This window comes from Cuculus canorus, chromosome 1, assembly GCF_017976375.1.
Source record: "Cuculus canorus isolate bCucCan1 chromosome 1, bCucCan1.pri, whole genome shotgun sequence".
Lineage (NCBI taxonomy): Eukaryota > Metazoa > Chordata > Aves > Cuculiformes > Cuculidae > Cuculus > Cuculus canorus.
The window spans coordinates 201,209,242-201,229,373 of record NC_071401.1 but is presented as its reverse complement, the minus strand read 5'-3'; the positions used below and the strand labels follow the sequence as shown (position 1 = coordinate 201,229,373).

The 20,132-nt window shown below is 43.8% G+C and overlaps 1 long non-coding RNA gene across 1 annotated transcript; it reads left to right on the top strand.

Annotated features, from left to right (window-relative positions):
* The first annotated feature begins 194 nt into the window (after positions 1 to 194).
* Positions 195 to 19,527, top strand: LOC128849319 (uncharacterized). The gene is made up of 3 exons (XR_008447318.1): positions 195 to 278; positions 16,571 to 16,672; positions 18,394 to 19,527. It is a non-coding gene; the product is annotated as an uncharacterized LOC128849319 (long non-coding RNA).
* Positions 19,528 to 20,132: the final 605 nt, after the last annotated feature.

Sequence of the window (20,132 nt, the reverse complement as noted above, 5' to 3'; positions counted from 1 at the left end):
CTCATTTTTTGCAACTGGGTACTTATTCTGATGAGTTAATTCCCTTTGATGTCCCTTCTGTCCCTCCCCTGCTTTCGCTGAGTCTAAAATAACCCAACTGTCCATCTTACTTATGGAATTACTGAACTTTTAAGAGAACACAAAGTGCTCTCATATAAGGATTTGGGATTAAACCTCTCTTGTTTGTGTTAAACATAACATCTTAATTCTTCCACTGCTGGAGGGCAAATGAGTCTCCATAACCCCAACAAAACCTGCCTTCAAGCCTTATAGCAAAGGTCAGTGTGATTTGTTTTCTCATTATAGATGTTCTTTACGGTAAAGTTGTCTCATGGTATATGACAGTTCTCTTACGAAACGCCTTTAAACAATTTAAAGCATTTTTACTTCACATGTTTTCCATTGTAGGAAAATATATGCTTATTTTTCAGCATATTTCTCTCAAATTGCATTAATCAGTGGAGTACCTGACTTTTTCCGGGGATATGGTAGGGAACACCACTGTCCACCATCCACACCTCATGCAGCATGCAAGGAGCTTTGGATTTAGAGGGAACAATCCCACTGAAGCTTCAGTTCCCTGAACCAGGTTTGAATCCAGTCTCCTGGCTCTGGAGGTTTGTGTACCTTGTGGGCAGATGTGCATGCACATCTGGAGGGAGAGACCTGTGGGAAAAAGGAGTGAGGCAGCACAGACTACTGAGTGATAATTACTGTAGATTACTACAAGGGTGAGAAATGTCCCTGCACCCCAAGAATTCCAACAGATGAAGGGACGGAAGACAACATGAGGGATGAGGCAGACACAGGGATGCAGAGCCCAAGAGAAAGCTAGAAAAAGTAGGGGAAAGGGAGAGGAAGTGGGAGGAAGAGCAGGAAAAGACTCAGGACAAGAGGTAAAGGACAGTGAGGGAAGCAGCTGGTCAAGGAAAACTTGAAGCAAAGAAGGAGGGAATGAAGGAACTAAGAATTTAGCTTATTGAATGTGATATGGTAAAACTATAGAAATAATGACAAGAAAGGAAAAAAAGAGCTACTAGAATCCTAAGGCTCTTTTATTAACGTGGCCACTGACTGGAGGTGCCACAGAATCATAGAATAGTTTAGGTTGGAAGGGGCCTTAAAGATCATCTAGTTCCAACCCCTCTGCCATGGGCAGGGACATCCCACGAGATCAGTCTGCCTAAGGCCCCATCCAACCTGGTCTTGAACATCTCCAGGGATGGGGCATCCACAGCTTCCCTGGGCATCATGTGCCAGGGACTCACCACCCTCATAGTGAAAAATTCTTTCTTACGTCCAGTCTAAATCTGCCTCTCTACAGTTTATAGCCATTGTCCCTCGTCCTATCACTACAAGCCTTTCTGAAAAGTCCCTCCCCAGGCTTCTTGTAGCCCTTCAGGTACTGGAAGGTCACTGTAAGACCTCCTCGGAGTCTTCTCTTCTCCAGGCTGAACAAGCCCAACTCTCTAAGCCTGTCCTCATATGGAAGGTGCTCCAGCCCTCTGATCATTTTTGTAGCCCTCCTCTGGAGGTGTCCAGTTCAAACACCATCAGAGACACCAGCATTTCCCCACAGGAGCTGTCGGCCCTTCTATAAAACCAGGTTTCACTCACTAGTCTCACACTGACCAGCTTGCACCACCTCTTGTCCTGCAGAAAGCTGGACTGAGCATAGGCATCACGTCCTGCCTCTCAGCTGGTCCCCACACTCCTAAGCTGCTGCAGCCAGACAGCTGCTCTCCCTCCCCCACCACGGCCCCACCACCATTCTCCCTTTCATTTCATGAGCATCCCCACATCTACTTATTTTATATGCCATTTTAAATGAAGTACCAAGAGAACAAGAGAGATGGATTTTCTTGTCTGGGGTGACTTCAAAAGCTGTGTCCCTGGCAGTGCAGGGTTATAGCCTTCCCATCAGCAACACACATGAGACATGCCTGCTCTCCAGAAACCACCTATTCCCCAGCCACCAGGCATCAAGTTGCTCTCTTTAACTGCTACCAGGAGGGCATCAAACCATTTAGACAAACTTTATAAAATGACTCTAGGCCATGCTCCATTAGCATACGGGCTCTGTATTTTTCTGCCTTGAATAAGTCTTTTTTCTTCTCGTTTATGCTTTTGAATAAGTTTTTCCAGGTCTTTGACACCATCGCTCTGTTCACAGAGCAGCTGACATGAAAACATATACCCTCTGCCATTGTGCAGGGTTATATGGATTTTAGAAATTGCCCTCAGCAAAGGGTAAAAAAACTACGCTTAACACAGTGAGTTAACCCAAGCACGTGGCCAAGGTAGTGAAATGGGCTCTGATCCAGCTCCCTCACTAGAGATGCCTCCCTACTCTCATGGCAATTGGCTGGATCATTGCTGAGCAAAACTGTTCTCCTGACTCAAGGGAATTTCTTCACCTAGGAGCTGGGTTAGCAATGCCACTTCCATTCATGAGAGATTCAATTGAATGCCAGTCATGAGGGCCATGCTGCTAATGGGCAACTGCTGGTCATTTACCCATGCTCCTGACTTCTTTGGAAATAAGGTTCTCCCACGCATCATCAGCATTGCCAAAGAAGAAATATCTCTACCTATGAACCTGCCTTTGCTAAGTGAAATGCATCCATGCAGCTTGCTGATAACTCACTGGGAAAGGCTGATGGCTATGCTGCTGCGCAGTAGGTGGGTGCATTCGCACACACACAGCAGCCAGGGCAAGGTCAAGCATCAAGGCCAGGACAGCTGTCCCCTGGCCACCACTTCAGGGGCTGATGACACACATATGCAAGGTGGTATTTGAGCCAGCGAAGGCTATAAAATCTAGCAGAAGACTAAAGAAATGATTTATTGGATTATATTGCATGTTAGCAAAGCTGCTTGGCTCCTCCTTGGATTGCATTAACTGTTCAGGTTGAAGCATAACATTTTGCCTATTTATCTTCCGTAGATTTATGTTAAAAATATTTCAATAGTCTTCTCACCACGGAAGGCTAAAAAGCAATATCTTATTTTACTTGTGTTAAAGATTGTGAGTAGAGGCAAGATCTTCACATCTGGCTAAAAGGTGGGGATGGGGAAGGAGATTGACTGGAAGGATAAGAACCAAAAAGCTGAGCCTGGTAGGTCACATAGGTACCAGCTTCTTACTACCTAAAGGGATTGTGAACTCACAGCCATTAACAACTTTGTGACACTCAGACAATGTGGTGACGAGCATCACAAGAAAGCCCATGTAGGTGTTAATAGTTCTGCTTCTTAAGTTCTGTCTCTCAAATCCTTAATGATTCAAGGACAGGATTTCAGGATGTTTGCACACTGAGGAGTGAAGATAAAACGTAAACTGTTCCCAAGGAGGGCGCAATCTAAATTGCCACTTGGCATTCACTGGCCTGAATGAAGGCTTAGGAGACAGCTGTCGTTCTTGTGCTGCTGAAGATCTACCATTACTCTTTTTGTCCGAGTAGCACTTGTTGAGACACCAAGAAAGACCTTCTCTGGTGTTCCCACCTCCAGTACAGTAGTCAGACACCCTGATAAAAACCCTGCTGTGTCGAGGCTCACTGAAGATGGGCACAGGTACAGCCTAAGGTCTTGCACTGGTGTGAAATACTTAGAAGGGGCTTTCACAATGCAGATGGCCTCAAGAAGGTGCCCACATTACTTGGAGGGCCAATCCATTGCAGGAATTAGTAGGAGTACAATGCCACTTGTTACCTTCCCGTTGCAGCCCCTCCATCCTTCCGTCATGAGGTTCAGCTCCAAGGCTTGTCTGCTGCACAGGTCATAACATAACCACAGGGGGAAGGAAAATATCTGTTTCACAGAGATGCACGTTAATCTCTAGTTCTAATTAAACATATCCCAGTTGCTATGAACAGCTGAGAAGGATTTTTTTTTCTTTTGCTTTTTTCAAGTGTGATGCATTCCTCCTCTTCCCCATCCCCTCATGAAGGCAAGAAGAGGAGGGTTGGATAAAGGCCTTGCTCCAGGGCAAGATAAGATCCAGACTGCAGCTTTGCATAGATCTGTCACTTTGATTCCCCTGAGAACAACTGCAGACTTGAAAAATGGCATAGTGAAGCCGGCACAGGTGTTAACTCCTCTTTTATTAATCTGTAAAAAAAAAGCAGTGAGAAAAGGTTGTTGCAAACAGCCCCCAGAACATGACTTCTTTCACTCAGCTTTATGATTCATTAGGTCTTGCAGGTCTGTCTTTGTGTCAATAAAGTCTTATATCTAAATCGGAAAGGGAATGGGGAAATTGTCTTCTAACAATACATGCAGCAAAATCCGTATTAACCCCCCTGTGCTGCTTTTGCTCTTTTATTCTCTCCCTAGCACAAGTTGTGTAGGGGTTTTTACTCTCTCTCTCTCACTTTTAAGTGCTAATGCATCGAAGATTTGCTGGGTTTGGCTTGAGAGTGGGAGGGCAGCCTCTGAGGACCAGTTATGTCTTTGACCCCAGGGTCAGCTTTGTATCCTGCATTAAATTTGGCTCTTTTACTTGAAACAAAGAAACACTGTTGTTATAAACACTTCTCCTCTTCTCAACCCAAGCACTTCCATCCCCAAAAAATTCAGCAACGAGTGGCCAGATTTTGCTCTGGCAAGCAGAGGCATCCATAGGGGCTAAGTTCAGTGTTGCAAGGGCTCAACACAGCAATGACTTGGTGGCATCCCAGGAAGACCAAGAGGACCAAGGAAGCCTGGAGGCAGGGGCCACCCTAAGAAGGGTGGAAGGAAGGTCTCAGTGCTGGGTCCAGCCCTGTTCAATATACTTATCAATGACCTGGATGAAGGCATTGAGTGCACCCTTAGCAAGTTTGCAGATGACACTAAGCTGGGAGGAAGTGTTGGTCTGCTGGAGGGTAGGGAGGCTCTGCAAAGGGATCTGAACAGGCTGGACCGCTGGGCTGAGGCCAATGGCATGAGGTTTAACAAGGCCAAATGCTGGGTCCTGCACTTGGGGCACAACAACCCTGTGCAGCTGCAGACTAGGGGAAGAATGGCTGGAGAGCTGCCCAGAGGAAAAGGACCTGGGGGTCTTGGTTGACAGCTGACTGAACATGAGCCAGCAGTGTACCCAGGTGGCCATGAAGGCCAATGGCATCTTGGCTTGTATCAAAAATGGCGTGGCCAGCAGGTCCAGGGAGGTGATTCTGCCCCGGGACTTGGCACTGGTGAGTCCGCACCTTGAATACTGTGTTCAGTTCTGGGCCCCTCGCTGCAAGAAGGATGTTGAGGCTCTGAAGTGTGTCCAGAGAAGAGCAACAAAGCTGGAGAAGCGGCTGGAGAAAAAGTCTTATGAGGAGTGGCTGAGGGATCTGGGGCTGTCTAGGAGAGGGGAGACCTCATTGCTCTCTACAACTATCTGAAAGGAGGTTGTTGAGAGGTTAGTGCTGGCCTTTTCTCCCAAGTGACAGGAGACAGGACAAGGGCAAATGTCCTCAAGCTCTGTCAGAGGAGGTTCAGACTGGATATCAGGAAAAAAATTTTCACAGAAAGGGTCATTTGGCACTGGCAGAGGCTGCGCCGGGAGGTGTTTAAGTCAGCATCCCTGGAGGTATTTAAAAGATGGGTAGACAAGGTGCTCAGGGACATGGTTTAGTGTCAGATAAGAATGGTTGGATTTGATGATCCAAGAGGTCTTTTCCAGCCTGGTGATTCTATGATTCTAAGGAGAATCACCCATATTAGGGATGCGTGGTGGGACCCTCCAGCTGGCAGGGGCTGCACAAGCACCCCGTGCCTTGCCTGGATCTCCTCTCGACCCCAGCCACCCCACAGATGACAGCAGGCTGCAGCCCAGCTCCACACCCCTACCTTTGTCCCTTCATCTGACCTGCTCTCATTAAGCTGGAGGGGTTTTCATTAAGGCTTTATTGTAAAAAAGGAAATAGCTTTTGCCATTGCAGTCCCAAGGGCTGCACATTTCTCAGGCAATTAGACCTTTATCAGGCTCCATGCTGCAGAGATAAGCCTTGCTGAATATCTGTTGGCTGACACAGACTGACAGAGACAAAGCTTAAATAATGGAAATTAAATGCTTTGAAGTCCTTTTCTTCTCTTTCCATGGCTGTTTGCTTGTTGCTTTAAGTCCTTGCCCAGTCCACTGGTGAAGCTATATTTGCAGTAAATGAAGTAAAAATATTTAGGGCTCTATTGGGTACCACTGGTGACAGTGCCTAAGCCTGGCAAGATGCTGTCTCCTGGCATCTTTGACTTGGTGAACGCTTCTCTCCTGTAACTGTCTTAGGAACACAACCTGATGGGAATGGAGAGCCCACCAGCTCTCTCACCACTTTCTCACCCCACCCCAGGACTCGTGGCACTAAGCCAGAAGACCTGGCTCTTGCTCTGACTGTGGGGGAAGATGCCCACACAAGGACAGCTCTAATCCTACTCAGCTATCATCTGAGAGTATATGGAAAAGGGTTTTACCCGCCAAGGTAGTTTTGCATTTCAGTGCTGCACTGCTTGTGTTGGAAGCCAAATTAATAATAAGGTTTGGCCAAGTTGGTCAGGTTGAAACCTGACTTTTGGCTCAGCTTCTGTCTGACAAAGAGCAAGATTTCAGCGTTCTCATCAGCAACTTTGCTTCTGGGGCTGTCACTCCCATTTCAGAAAAAAAACCATGGGCGGCTTGCTTCCAGATTGAGGCTACCTGTGCGTCTTGTGAGTTGTGGCAGGAGGGTGACACAGGGTTGGGCTTAAATATGTGCAGAGACAGAATTCATGAGGGTTTTACAGCTTATGCAATTAATTCATAAGGACAGAGCTAGCATGAATTCCACCACTGCAGAACATGGCTGTGCTTGGGGACATGCAAAAGTTCAAGCTAATATACAGCTCTAGCTGCTGTGTGGAGACTGATGGATCACATTGAATCATACCAATTGTGCTGGATTGTGCTTGGAGTTTTTCATTTTAATAGTTTAACAACCCTCACTGAAATAAAAAAGAAGCTGAAACTGATGTTTATAATGTGCAGTGGGTTGGCTGTTGAAACTCAACATTATTTGAGATAGTCTCCATCTGAGATCCAAGAAATTTACTGTGGATAAGTGCTATCATGTGTAGAGATGATGAATATATGATAGGATTGATACTCCACAGTTCAGAACAGAGCTCATCTCTCTCTTAAGCAAAAGGTCTTTTTCCACCCAATACACAGAAGTGCCAGAAGAAAATTCCCCAAGAGGATTCCTTGGTTCTTAAAACCACTTTCCTCTTGGTTCATCTGTCCTTCACGGTGCTTCAGAAAGTGATGAGTCCTGCATGGACTGGAAATTGCAGAACATTTTCTGAAAGGCAATAGAAATGCACCAAAAGACAGTAAAACCAACCTGGCACAGCAAGCAGGAACTTGGACTTGGGACACCAAAGTGTCATTCCCTTTTCTGCCACTGGCTTCCTGTGACACCCTGGGCAAGTAACTGAAGGCCAGATACTTAAAAATGTGAGTCTTGGTTCCATTTGTAAACTAGGGATAATGGATAACACAATTTTCTTTGATGACAGTGGAGTGGTGGAGCAGTAATCCTGGTGTACCACCAAACTGCAGTAATGGAAATTGCACAAAGCTCATGTTGTAGGAAGAGCTACTAACAAAGAATTTATAACTAGCAAATCAAGGAAAAGAAATACAGCAGTGAAATGTTCAGAATTGCTAACTGTATGCTTAAAGGCTTGGGAAAATGCCTAGAGCTCCAAGTAGGTGCCAGAGAAATTAATTACGATAATAAAACTTCTGGGAAAAGGTGGAAATGCTGGAATGATCAAATCATGTGTAATTATGAGGAGCATTTTCTGTTTTCTTGGTAACACAGAGCAGTGAGGAATGCATGTGTTGCCTCCAGAAATGTTAGGGGCCAGGATGTCATTCTCTCAGGAACAAAACAGACAAGAACCAAAAGGAAAAGAAAAAAAAAAAGAAAAAGGAAGAAAAAGAAAATGGAAGCCAAACCAAAGAAATGCCTTACAGGTCACGATGCAGCAGACAGAGCTTTGAAAAGGCAAGCAGTGGAAATTCCCTGAGAAGCTTTCCTCTGCTCAGGTAGGAATTCTTCGCCCCTAACCTTTGTTTGGATCAGCTGAATCATGTTATATGGCTTTGTTTTTCCCTCCAGCCATACACCTCCAGTCTGCACACACCCGAGTGAATTATCAGGGACAAAAAAGCCTCTGCTCTTCCTTTCTTTCCTCCTGCCCTCATGTTCATAGTTGGAGCTTCTTCTCCAATGTGGCTACCTCGACAGGCAGTAGGTAGAGCCCATGAGGTCAGCAGTGCTTGCTGCAGCAGCCAGCCAGCCAATTGCTCCTTCACTGACATATTTAAAGGCAATATTTGACAAGCTGCTGCTCACTGCAAAAAAATACTTATAAAACCCCAGCCCTGATGGCAAGTTGGCAGCACAACTACTTAAATTCTCTGTACAGAAACTCCAGGTCACTGATGACTGTTTAAGGCTGTGCTGTTTCAAGGCGAATTAATTGCCTTCTTAGCTTCCTCTGGCTCTGAAAGTCTTTTCCTAGATTCACATCCACTGCCAGCTGCTGCACAAAAAAGCCAGCGGGGAAAGACAGGGCTGGGAAAGGAGATATAGATGGGACTTCTCTAGCAAACCTTCAGTTTCATTGTCTTCTGAACACCATGATCTCTTCATGCTGCAGCTCTTGTGGCACTGCAGGCTGTTGAAAAGAAATAATGAAGAAAACCACTGCAAGACACTAAAATGAAAAGCTTTGATCTTGCTTTGTTGTTTGGGAGAAAGGCTGCAAACTCTAGCCTGCTACAGGCAGCACCAGCTGAGCTTCTTGGAAATTCACTCTTATAGATTTCACTCAAACTACAAGCTGAGTCCACAACTGCAGCCTGTGCTGTACCTTTAAAGAAGGCTTGGATACACAGCAGTGGGATTCCTGCACACGTCAGTACAAAAGATTTTCTTTATTCTTATCCCTTATAGAAATGGCACGTAATTCTTATTCCTTATGGAATTCTCTGAGAAATACTTGCTTTGGTGCATCAGGTGGCTTGCCTTCAACATGGTATCTAGAAGCCCTAACACAGTGAATGTTCAGTATCATCCCAATAAGCAATGTCCTGGTAGAGGCTCCCATTGCTCAGCAATATTTAAACACCTTTAAATCAGGTTGCCCGCCTCCTTGTACTACTTAGGATTCAGAACAGTCTTCCTGGATGCTCTGCAGAATGGTCCCTGGAGATCCCATGAAAAAAAGGAAACCTTTAAATTGTATTTTTTCTCTAGTAGTCCTGCAGTGATGCTATCACGTATCTTCTGGATTGCTGACATCTTGGCATTAATTTTCATCGGATTTCTTTGTCAGCTCTATCCTGATGCCTCAGATATGATTCATGCCTTTACTGACAAGCCACTGATAGACAGTCTACCCAATTAAAACAAGAACACAAACCTGAGAGAAGCCCCCTGTTCTCAACATTTATAAGCAGGTTTGATCTAGAGATTCCCAGACCCAGCACTTTCAAAGAACACACCAGAACACACCATGCAAGCAACTGCCATCCGTAAACTGCAAAAGCCACAGGGGTGGTATGACAATCTGATGTGCCATCCCAGTTGTGCCCCTTCCAGATGGCTGACTGGGATTAAGAAAACCTTTCCCTTAACTACTGTGTGATTTCACCAGGGGTGTCTGAAGTTTATTGCAGTCTTTTCCAACAATGACAGCATTTCAGCAAGGTGATGCTGTGGAGCATCATATTCTAGTGGGGTTCTCATCCTGCATTGTGAGAGTGTCCAAATGCCCTTCAGAAATGCCTCCAGCAGTGTGTTTACTGCCTTTCTTTTTTTCAATCCCCAAGTTAAAAGCTATTGTTTGTCAGCTCTTTTCCTCTTCATGTACTTTATATGATCAGTTCTCAATAAGTGCATCATTTAAGCTTTAGGATGAAACCTGCAAATAGCACTTAGACCCCTGGAGAGTTCATTCCTACAAACTAAAGATGCTTTCAGACCATTCTGCCTGATTGCATCCTGATACCAAATGATTCAAGAGAGCAATCCTTATCCATTTTTGTCGCTCTTTTGTTGAGAACCATGACAGCACAGCAGAGAGGGGAGCAGGCTGTTTGGCTTTTTTTCATTTTGGTGTTTTTATCCCATTTTCCACCTCATTCTACACCTCATTCTCAGATACGTTAGCTCAAACTAGGAAGTAACTGCTCTGATTTCAAGTGAGATGGGGTTTACTCAGCTGGCTGTCTGCTTTGCTCAATTATTAATGTTGGAGCACTATTGATTTTGCCTCCCTGAGCCTAGTGGCAAACAAGTGCTGAAAAAATGGAAGCATCTCACCAAGAAAAAAGGAGAAAACAGCACCCACTTCCAACACAGTACAGTCATCTGAAATCCAAGTGGCCCATGAATTACATTAACCTGTGAAAAGTCATTCCCTCAGGAGTTATTTTTTCCTTCTCAAATTCCTCTTGCTACTTCCACTCAACATACCCTTCACTTCCTTGGTTCAAGGATGAGGTTCTTTGTAGTAATGGCTTTAGGCAAATGATACCTTTATGTGAGCTAGCTGTAATCTAGGAAGCTCTTTGAGATTTGGTATGCAGATATTGCACTGAATCACTTGAGGCAAAACAAGTTACAAAACCAAAGTAACACATTAGCCCAGAGCTCATTCTCAAAGACAATTTTCACCCCCTCAAGCACAAAATGTACTTAACTGGTTACAGACTCAGGCAGTTCAAAATCTTAGACAGCCCCTTGCTCTCAAAGAATAAAGAAAAGAAAATGCCTCCAAGAAGTTTGCCTTCATGAGCTCTCCCTGCCTCAGCCCTAAGCTGCCCCCAGCTTACATTTTCTACACAAAAATCCTCCAGGACTCTAAATCAGCCTCCAAAGTAGCCTCTCTGCCCTGGGACACACTACTGCTGTCAAAACTCACCTTGTCCAGCTGGAACTCCAGCAGTGCCTGTGTTAGAGCCTGGTTTTGGCCTCAAAGAGGAACTACTGGGAGTTTTATAATAAAAGGAGATTTACAATAAATCCCCACCCAGAGCAGGGGTGGTTTCAGAGGGAAAGTTATAGGTCAAGCAATAATCTTTGCAGAAGTAAGAATTGGCCAAGTATGTATAGATCAATAGGGTTTTACCATGCTGTCAGGGGGAGCCCAGATCCTACAGTGATGCACTACAGAAAAAACTGCAAGTAGAAGCAGTCCCTGAAAAGGAAACTGTTGGGAGTGGTGCCAGTTCTTAGTGATACTTGACCCTGGCCTTGATTCAGACTTTGTCACAGGCTCATTTGCTGAAGCTAAATCACAGCAACGAGTCCTGGACAGGAACTCTGACATTTGAGCCCTACTCTTATATCGCGATGCTAATAAATACATAAGGTAAAAATAATATGTCCATCTAATACTATCTTAAATGAGTATCCAAACACTTCAGCGAGAGCAGATCCCTAAAAATCATTACATTTCCTTCCCTTTTCAGTGCCTCTTGCACATATAATGTCCTTTTAACAGACAGAAGCCATGATTGCATTAGCAATGAAATATAAACCTAACTTCTCTTTCTCTGCAGTGCAAACAGTTGAGGCCAGGTACCCCTTCTGCTTTATATGTACTAAGCAGTGGCCAGACAGAAGAATAGGGCAGCCAGGGAGAAAGGAAAGAGATTAAAGAGATGGCTGCAAGTGAAACAGTGAACACTATAGGAATGACTGCAAAGAAATTGTCTGAGGTCTCATTTGGGTCTCCACGTCGTGTGCAGCTCTGTTCACCAAGGGGGAGCTTAGCAAACAGAAACGACCACATGTGTTTACCACCTGTATACCATATTCTCAATAATTGACTCAAAGAAAACAGTATTTCTTTAGACAAGAAAGCAGGGGAACAAGTGAAGAAGAAGGAAAAAACAAACACATATGAAGCAAGCATCAGCTTTGAGGCTACAACCCTTGGGTTAATAAAATCTTTTAATAGGTTGTTTCTCTGTCCTCACAGAACTGAATGTCTAGAAACATTTTTTTTTTTTATAGCTGGCTTTCTACAACATCAGCTTGTTCTCATCTTTGTAACTAGCTTATTGCAGCTATGATAATAACTGATCAGCTTGTAAACCTGATTATGAAGTCTGCTCCCTCATCTGCTTTGTTCCTTGGCTGACTCCTGCTTTTGAAAGCAGCAAAGATTTACAGTGGTGGCTGTCTGCAGCATCCATCCTCTCCCTGGCTTGCCATTAACACTGGCTGGTTCGGGAAGCGCAGTCTGGCTCCTGTGGAGCGGCTGAGGACGTCTGGTTACAGAGCCTCCAGCCATTAACCCCACCTGGATCCGGTCCTGGCTGAAAAACAAATATCAAAAATGTGGAGAGAATCAGAAAGGCTGGCAGGGGAGAAGAAATGCCTCTGTCTTTTATTTTAGCATCTTGTGGTCCTCATGGGTTGCACTTGTGAGACACTGAACTACAGAAGTGGATGCCCTTCAGACAGTCCTCTGGATCTGACAGTGATGCTGCTGCCTAAGGCACTTGAAGGCCAAAGATAGACAATATATTAAGTAGAAGATATATATCTGAGAGGAATCATTTGCTACTGGGGATATCCACAGGCTATTCCTAGAAAAATCCAGTGTGAATAACCCCCAGCAGAGCAGGCAGGCAGAAAGTGGATTCATCAAAGAGTCTGACATCCGGCTATCAGTCTGTATCTCATCAGGAATCTTGACCCGATTTCTGCATGCACTGATGTCTCTCCCTTCAATACCCAGGTACATCCTTCTGCGGAGAAAGCAGATGGTTACTGCATTGCCTGGCTGTGCTAGAAGGAACTCATTTATTCCCAAAGCCATTTTTTTATCTCATTGGAAATGCTGAAATGCATTGAGGATTATAGATTATGAGTACTAAGAAGTGATGTTTTCTCAGCACAGAGAGCACCGGGACAAGAAAGGAGTGCCTGCCATTTCTCTGCAGCACTGTGCTTCAGCTCTCAGTGGGGAAACCGTGCAGTTGGGTCGCTCAGGAGTCAAGTCCCATGTTCAAGCGTGAAAAGGAAATCCCACCTAAAGGCCCCGTGCCAGCTGCAGCCTTCATCTGTGGCTGGACCTCTCATGCAGACCAAGGAGAGGGAGATGTTTGTTCCATGACACAACAACAGAGGGTCTAAGGTGCTGGGGCATCTGAACGAAGTGAATGAGTTTGCCCATGTCATGAGGCTCTGCGCAGCTCAAGTTAGGAAGAACTATAACATCCACATTGACAAAAACTAACCCTAAATTAAGACAATTTATTTCCACACGGGGGCAATTCACCATGCACACACATACCCAAGAAAGACAAGCTAGATGCCCAATGTCAACTGCCCTTGCATGTAACGGGTGCTTTAATTTAATTACCAGTGCTTGAAAACCCAAATCAAAGTCTCTATGAATGAAAAACATGGCAATTGACTTACATGAAAATCCTTAAATTTCTAAGCCAAGATGTCCCTTTGGAGCTGAAACAAGTATAGAAAACATTGCTATGATAACTAGAGTGATCTTTCTTCCCAAGGACATGAAGTATGCAACTAAGCAAGACTTGAGTAACAGCAATCACTTGACTTAAATAAAATAAGTATATGTATTAAATGTATTTCAGCAAAATACACTGAGTTTTATTCATACCATTACTGGTAGTAAAAATGGTTAACAAATGAAAAGCATTGTTTCATGTTCTGAGGAGCTTTAGTAGCACTAAAGAATTAACAATTTGCTAATAAAGACTGGTGAATAAACAAAAATTGCAGAAGGATTTCAACAGGCCTGCATAAGCTACAGAAATCAATGGAAGACAAATGAGAACTCAGAAAAAACTGGTTTATAGTAAAAAATCCCTAAAACCAATAATGTAACATGGTCTGGATGAAATGAGGTCAGTGTATCTCTTTCTAGAACTGAACAGACATACCCACAACACAGAACCCAATACAGGGTGCCAAAGACAAGAATAAAATCAGGATGAGAGAAAACTGCAAGAAGACAATCAAAACACAAATGTCCAGGTATATTAGCCTAACATCTCTCTCCACTTCTACTTTTGTGGAGATACTTGAAATCATAAGAAATAAATAAAAACCTGCTGCTTCACAAAAGAAATCAAAAAGAATTCTTGCAAGGTGTCATTAAAATTAAGGCATTAAATTTGTGCTTGCACTGAAGCACACGAGCAGCTATTTAACCAGCTCTGAGCCTTTTATTTTTCAGCTGTTGGCAACGTTAGAGTCTAAGCCCCTGCCCAGGCTTTCCTCACTAACAGCACTATCTTCGATTCATACACCGGTACATTTTAGTGCTGTGTTTTAAAGCTTAAACCTGCAAAATACCCACTTCACTCAAGAAGTGCTGAGCGCCCTCACCTGTCTGAGAAGCAGATTGTGTTCTGCCAAAATTTCAAGTCAGTGTTTACTGCCTTGAATAGCCTTCGAAAAATGCTCTTTCTGTTCTTTTTCTTGCAAATCAAATTCTTCCCAGTGCTCACCACTCTCCCAGTGACAGTGCAATGGAAGGCTCTGGATTTCTGGCCTGTTTTGCAGAGGACAAGTGCTGTATGCTTACCACCAAGTAGGGCAGACCACCGCTGTTGTGTCCTGAAGGCAGAGTAGAAGTGCTGAGTGGCCGGGGCTGGCATCCCTCTGGGATCCAGGGCATTACTGAGAGCTGGGGGGCCTGTGGTCTGCAGGGCAGATGTCTCCACTGAAGGCCTCTCACTCTAAGTCCCTGTGATCATAACATCCTTTCTTGATCCCATGAGTTGTCTCTGCCTTGGGATTCGAGGTTCTCAAACACTCTGTAGTCTCACGTAGAGTTTATGCTGGCACAAATGAGCACAGCTGCTGAAAGAATCAGCTCCCCTTTCCCTCCATCATGGACTCACAGAGTGGCTTAGGTTGGAAGGGTCCTTTGAAGATCTTCTGGTCCGTGCCCCCTGCTGTGGGCAGGGACATATTTCAATAGGATCTGGTTGCTCAAAGGCCCATCCAACCTGCACTTGAACACTTCCCATGATGGGGCTTCCACAGCTTCTCTGGGAAACCTGTTCCAGTGTCTCCCATCCTCAACATGAAGAATTTCTTCCCAATGTCCAATCTAATCCTACCTTCTTTCGGTTTAAAAAATGTTGCCCCTTCTCCTTTCACTACAGGCCCTGGTAAAAAGTCTCTCTCCACCTTTCCTATAAGCCCTCTTTATACATTAAAAGGCCTCAATATGTTGTCCCTGAAGCTTTCTCTTCTCCAGGCTGAACAATCCCAACTCTCAGCCTTTCTTCACAGGAGAGGCATTCCAGCCTTCTGATCATTTTCATGGCTCTCCTCTGGACCCACTCCAACAGGTCCGAAAGCCACTTCTTCACAGTCTTCCACTAAATTTGTGTTACCATGTGGTAAGCAAGCACAAGAGAAACCGATACAGGTAAAAACTGATCCAGCTTAAAATCCCTGGTGTGATTCACTCTGACCTGACTGTCCATATGTCTCCACCTGCACTTCTTTCAATGGTAGTGCTGTCTTACACAGGTTTAAACACCACATAAACTGCACCCCAAGCCTCTGTGCAGGAGATGCATTCCTGGGTATGGCAGGGTATTCCTACAGTCATCACAGAGACAAGCCAAGGCTGCAACGTGAGAAGGTTCTCTAAGTGATCAGAGAAATGCTGCAATGTGTGAGATGTACTTGCAAGCTTCATGCTCAGAAGCAGCCACAATATCTCAAGAGCAAGACGAGGATACCATCCCATGCCCTGTGGAGCGCTGTTCAAGGTTCATGGCTTCTAAAGCCAGAAGGTGCCCCACAAACAGAAAAAACCTAGCTAGCTTCTATCATGGTTGTGATCTGAGGTCTTCTATTGGGAAACTCTGTAGTGGCACAACCTCCAAAATGTCACTGTAATGGTTCTCTTAGTGGTTTCTAACACCTGATGTGGTTTTGCTGCATCCTATCAAGAATGCCAGTGCAGCTCAGTTCACCACCACAGCAGTATTTCCCTCCTTCAGACTGTATGAAAAGGGAAATAGTGATGAATTCACCTCCTATAACCCAGGAGAAGTAGTATTTCCCACACTTAGTAGGAAAGCAGCTTGTGGAGTTAAAGAGCCCTTCGACTAAAAATCACAGCAAGACATTTGAGGTAAAAACAAAATAAGGGGCATATATGATTAAAAATATTAAAAGACGATTTTCAAAAGGATTTCAGTGATAAAATTCATGAAGGATCTACTTGCCAGGCTTTAGTTGAGAGTTATGCCTTTTAAAATAATATTATGCTTCCACCAAAATATTTTTAGTTTGACTATCTCTTTGCAGCCAGAAAGTAATGTTTCTTTTACATTAAAACGTTTGACGGGAGCCTGGCTCTTCTCTCCCCATTGCCCATATGGTTGTATGGAGCAGCAGACACCGTTCTCTTTTAACAATGAACACGGATGCATTTCAGGATAAAGAAAACAGTACTATTTGTGAGAATTTTTTGCCACAGTGCTTTCAGAATAGAGTCTTCCTCAGCCTCGTTCTGCCTTAATTTACTCTTTCAGCTTTATAGAAGCACTGTGGATCTTCCCTACATGGAAACATTGAGTCATTTCTTCTAAGGGGAACATGCTGTGTTTGACAGACCACTGCTCTCCCTCAACAAGGTACGTGGTCATTAGTCCTTGGCTGTCCAAAACTTCTCCATCTGACCTGGAATATCTATGTTTTATTTTCCTCTCTCTGTGGCTCTCTAATTCCTTCTCAGTAATTCCCTAAAATAGTCCCACTTATACTTCTGACCATTCCTAGGCAAAAGTAAACCTCCCTCCCCGGTCTCCTAGCCCTAGGTCATGTTTGCTGGTTGATTTGCCTGTGTTTTCCTTGCACAGCTATAATTGGCAGCAAAGCCACATTCCAAGGGCTTCAGACATTTTCTCAGTCTGCTGTCTTCTTAGTCCAAATTTCACACTCAGAAAGAGCAAAAGAAAAGGGCAAAGATGCCTGTGTTTTTCAACACAATTCTGGAGCTCCTGACCTGTTCAAACCATGATGAAAGAGAATTGGTGCCATCTATTGGAAAGAGAAAACAAGGACAGCCATCGCTTTGGCTTTCAGCTTTCCTGCACATTTATCCATTTTATTTTTTCCTTGTCCTTTATCATCAAGGTTACATGGACAAAACCAGCAACACCTGCTGGGACGGCAAGTGCTGCTCCCCAAGTGGATATCAGCATCTGTTGAGCGGTCAAGAAAGAAGACTGCCCGAACACAGATCCTACAGCGCTGTCAATGGCTGTTATTCCACAGTTACAAGTCAGTTCATCTCTTCTGAACTGCCAAAGACAGAATCACGAGACCACCAACCTTGTGATTAACATTTTGCTCTTCTTCTCAGCAAAAAGTCTAAAGCATCCTACTGACAGGCAGAAAATTACTTTGTCATCAGGGATCCTAACGCAGGGCCACCTCCCTAGAGGAAACAGCATGGAGCGCTTTTCTAGGTTGCTGCTCTTACTAGACTGAGAATAAATAGGGACATTTTTACCAATTCGTCTCCAATCACTATATTTATTAGAGAAAAACATTACATATAATATTTTTGACTGGTGACAGAATAAGTTTATTTCAAGAAAGAAATTCGAGTTGCTGATGAGGAATTCCAGCAAATTCAAACTGCTGGAATCAAACTGCAACTCATTTGAGAAAGGAAAAAGCTGAAAAGGAAAATCGTTACACTACAATTTCTCTACATCCCAGCAAGCTCCAAATTATATCATCTACAATCTGTGCTAGAGGTACTATTTTTACTCTTCTGTGTCATTGCATAGGGATGTTATATAATTGCAGTTGTAAAAGAAGTTATCTATTCAGCTGTATGTGGGAGAGAAAGTGGTACACGACAAACCATATTAAACTGTGCAGAACGGGCCAAAAGTGATTAGACACATTCTTTGGCACTACCTTTGCTTCATGTATCCTGCCCACAACAGGGTTATCAGACTTAAAATATTACATCTGGTCACTTTTTTTCTACTATTTGATTTCTGTCATCTTTTGGCTTCCTGGATTTCACATTTGATGATTCTCCCTTTGAAGGTAGTAACAGTATTGACAGCAATAGGTTCAGTACTGGACTGACAATCAAAAATCCCAAATGATGATCCCAAATTTAACACACATCTGTTAATGGCAGAAAAACATTCAGATCATACACTTGACTTTCATGATCTTTGTAGGTGTTTTAATGTAGATGATAATCTAGGGCTTGACACTATTTAATGTAAATTTTACCAGCTGGCTCTGAGCCCTCTCCAGGCCACGGTAGCATTTAATTGTTGGTAGAAATTAATGCATTTTATTATCTTATTATCTTACATCTCTCTAGGTTATGGTGACATTCATCACACAGTACTGCTGAGTACAGAAGTTGGATGCACTTCATAACATCTCCTCTCCCCCACTTAATCTGCTCATGGCCTGCAAAAAAGAATATCTGCGTGGTGTTTTCAAATTACTTGTCTATTGGAAATTAAGCTTAATCAGCAAATCTGAAGTCACAGCAAACACTCCAGCATTTATGTTGGCAAGAAGCCCAGGTATTAATCAAGGGTAGTAGTCCTTCCACAGACCTGCAGATATCCCTGCGGACAGAATAAAGCAAAGTCTCTTTAGGAACCTCAGCTGCTCAGAGGAGGCAATCCAAATTGGCGTTGTGTATATTCACAGTGTCCCGAGCCAGAAGTCAGTCTCTGGGCTACATCTGTACAGTATCGATGGGATCAGGAGTTTCCAGCAGCTACCACAGCAACAATCAGAAGCAAAAGGCAATGCTGAGACTTGAAAGACAGGAGGAGCAGAGCCAACATAAGAGAGTCAAAGGCAGCTTGAATTCCACATAATATAAGACAGATAAAACTTAAGCCCTATGTGTATATACATAGAGATATACATAGACATTCTTTGTATCAAAGCTTTCTGAAGCTCAAGCCTTTGTCCCAGCTTTGTTAAGATTCTCAGGGTTCAGTTCCTGGACAACTGCAAAAACAGAATCCACGCTGTTAGCCCAGGGCGATGTGAAGATAATTCAGCACAACCCTCCATCATTTCAGACTAAGCTAAACTGCACTATCTCACAGTTGGTAGGGAGTAAGGGTGTACACAAAGACTGTTTCCATGGTTCAGCTGCCGCAAGAGAATTTCTTAAGTAATTTGACTGAAACTGAGCCCTCAGACCCAGAGCTGACTGACACAAATGTTACGGAGTGGCTTGGGGAAAGCTAGACACTTTTATACCTCTTGCTGCCAAATATTTACCATCTGTGCAGCACAGCACCGATAGATGAGCTACTCGTAACTCAGCCCAATGGCTCAGGTCACTCACAGGGAAAGTCGGAACAGAAACTTCCTTCCTTCAGAGAGCCAAGACGCTCCATGTCTGCATGTTACCCATGACTTGCAGAACGGAAAAAACAAATTAATTGTCACAGGCTGTTGTGGAAAAGAAGACTTGAATAAAATAGGTGGGCCCAAATAATTGTCTTCTCCATTGTATTCCCACAACACTGATGCGCAATAAGAGTTCTGTGACTTTAACAGTCATAGAATCATAGAATCACTAAGTTGGAAAAGGCCTTTGAGATTATCAAGCCCAACCATACCTGTTCACTACTAAATCATATCCCTAAGCACTTCATCTACCGTTTTATAAATACCTCCAGGGATCGTGGCTCAATCACGTTTTTGGGCAGCCTGTTCCACTGCTTGATAACTTTTTCAGTGAAGAAATTTTTCCTAATGTCTAATCTGAACCTCCTCTGGCCAATCCTTCTCATCCAATCACCTATTGCTTGGGCAAACAGACCAACACCCATCTCTCTACAACCTCCTTTCAGGTAGTTGTAGACAGTGATAAGGCCTCTCCTCAGCCTCCTCTTCTCGAGGCTAAACAACCCTAGTAGATAGAAGCAATTTTTCATTTTGTGTAAAAACCTTGTACTGTCTTATTTTTTTATTTTTCACAAGGCTTCTTTGGTTATTTCTCTCTGTCCCCTACCTCCAAGGACTTTAATTTTTCTTTGGCTTTTAAAAACCAAAATGTTTTCTTCCAATTAGAATCAGATGCAT